Below are 2,661 nucleotides of genomic sequence, written 5' to 3'. Positions count from 1 at the left end.
TAAACTTAAAAAAAAAAAAAAAAGCAGGCGCACCTGGGTGGCTCAGTTGGTTGAGCATCTGACTTTGATTCAAGTCATGATCTTTTTTTAAAAAATGTTTGTATTTTTTTATTTATTTATGAGAGAGAGAGAGAGAGAGAAAGTGTGAGCAGGGGAGGGTCAGAGAGAGGGAGATACAGAATCTGAAGACAGACTCTAGGCTCTGAGCTAGCTGTCAGCACAGAGCCTAACGCAGGGCTCAAACCCATGAACTGAACCGTGAGATCATGACCTGAGCTGAAGTCAGACACTTAACTGACTGAGCCACCCAGGCACCCCATGCTCAGGTCATGATCTTATGGTTTGTGGTTTAAGCCTGATTGGGCTCACTGCTGTAGACTTGCCTCCCCCTCTCTGCCCCTCCCCCGCGTGTGCTCCTTCTCTCTCTAAGTAAATAAAAACATTAAAAAATTAAATAAATATAACAAATGAAGAAAATGTATGAGAAAATCTTTGCTGCCTTGGAATAGGCAAAGATTTCTTACATACAAACTAACAAGCATTTAGCTACAAAAAAAAAAAAAAGTTGCCCTTATTAAGCCTTTTGCTTTTTGAAGAAAACCCTTAAAAAATGAAAGCTATGTTAAGGGAAAATATTAGAAAATATTAGCTATACATATATTTTATAAATAAATCATATCCAGACTATAAAAAGAACTTGTATGACTCAGTAATAAAACAAAAAATAAAAAAAATTAAAAATGGGCAAAAAATTTGAGCAGACCCTTCGCAAAAGCAAATATACAAATAGCTAATTGACACAAAGTAGATGCTTAAATCACTCACTAGAGAAAAATGTAAATTACAATTAGTTATTACTATACAGTCTCTAGATTTGTTATAATTTAATTTATTTTATTTATTTATTAGGGGGAAGAATGAACACAGTCCTCTACTACCACAAATTCTACAGTTGCATGTCCCAGATTTGGGGAAATTGCAGGGGTCAGCACATCAGGAGCGCAATGGATAAGCCTCGCCCTGGGAAAACCACCATCGTGATTATGGAATCACCCCTGCTAGGTAAGTATGGATTGGTTATAATTTTAAAACTGACCTTATCAAGCAAGTGTTGAAGATAAGGCATGATTGAGGTTCTTAATTTGTTTTTAATGTTTATTTAGTTTTGTGTGTGTGTGTGTGTGTGTGTGTGTGAGAGAGAGAGAGAGAGAGAGACAGAGAGAGAGAGAGAGAGAATGAGCATGAGCAAGTGCGGGGTAGAGAAAGAGGGATACACAGAATCTGAAATAGGCTCCAGGCTCCCAGCTATCATCACAGAAACTGATGTGGGGCCTGAACTCAGGAACCATGAGATCATGACCTGAGCAGAAGTCGGACACTCAACTGACTGAGCCACCCAGGCACCCTTGAACTAAATACTCCTCATGGGGATAAACATCTACAGTTACTGTATAAAATGGTTGTGCAATTTCTTAGTAAGTTAAATATACACATAGTTTGGGACTTGGCCATTCAACTCCTAGGTGTTTATTAAAGCCCCCACAAATACTTGTACACAAATATTTATTTAAAAAATTTTTATGTTTATAATACCTTTGTTTTTAACTCCTCAAATTTGAAATACCACAAATATCCATTAACAAATAAATGGTTAACCAAAATGTGGCATATCCATGCAGTGGAATACTATTCAGTAATAGAAAGAAATAATTACTGATAAACCTAATAACATAGATGAATCTAGAAATTAGTATGTTGAGTGGCTCTAGGAAACACCAGTTTCTTTTGTTTTGTTTTTGGTCATTGTAGATTACTTTGGATTTTACAGATTACATATATATGTACACACATATATGTCATATATATGTAAATGTATGTATATATGTATTAATATATTGTCACAGACTATGAGTCTGGACTTCTCTCTTGTCCAGAAAGAGAATGGATGTGGAATTGAAAATGAGAGGGGCTCATTTCTGAGAGGAGACAAAAGCCCTGAACACGGGTTTTGTCTCCGTATTTATTGAGTGCAAAAGACATTACCCACATGGTGAATGTGAAGAAAACAAGATCTTACACATGTTGTGAACATGAAGAAAATAATCAGACAGTGATCATTAACTTGTATGTGTAAGAAGCAAAGGGTCTGCGGGGGAAAGTGGAGTTTGGAATCAAAGTACAATAGTATATTGGCGTAAGATGGAAAGTAATTTCCTGCAGATGATATAACAAGTTACTTGTGATTCCATCACAATATCTCCCTAGCAAACCCTAGGGACTTTAGCCCCATGGTGGTGGCTTTCTGCCCTAAGCTTTTTTCTAACCCATTTATGTAAGTAGAACCTATGCCCCACAATATATAATAGATATTTTATGTATATATAATATGTATTATATGGATATAGCATATATACATACACATATACATATATTTGTATATATGTCACATATATGTCATACATTATTTCCACCTAGGTATTTATCAATTTTCTTTTATTTTTGAAATAACCAAATTTTGGCATTATGGTTTTCTTTTGCTTTTAGTATGTTTTCTATTTTAGTGATTTTGATGTTTTTCATTATTTTTAAATTTTTTTGTTATATTGCTTATTTATTTTATTTCACTTCCTCTTTCTAGTTTCTTGTGAAGGTAACTTTATT

The 2,661-nt window shown here is 34.7% G+C and overlaps 1 non-coding gene across 1 annotated transcript; it reads right to left on the bottom strand.

The window, feature by feature from the left end:
- Positions 1-906: 906 nt before the first annotated feature.
- On the bottom strand, positions 907-1,070 carry LOC120248534. Its single transcript, XR_005532596.1, has one exon. It is a non-coding gene; the product is annotated as a U1 spliceosomal RNA (small nuclear RNA).
- Positions 1,071-2,661: the final 1,591 nt, after the last annotated feature.

Source organism: Hyaena hyaena, unplaced genomic scaffold, assembly GCF_003009895.1.
Source record: "Hyaena hyaena isolate Hyena2069 unplaced genomic scaffold, ASM300989v1 scaffold_593, whole genome shotgun sequence".
Taxonomy (NCBI): Eukaryota; Metazoa; Chordata; class Mammalia; order Carnivora; family Hyaenidae; genus Hyaena; species Hyaena hyaena.
Note: the sequence above shows the minus strand (reverse complement) of the source record. Positions and strands in the feature narration are given on the sequence as shown.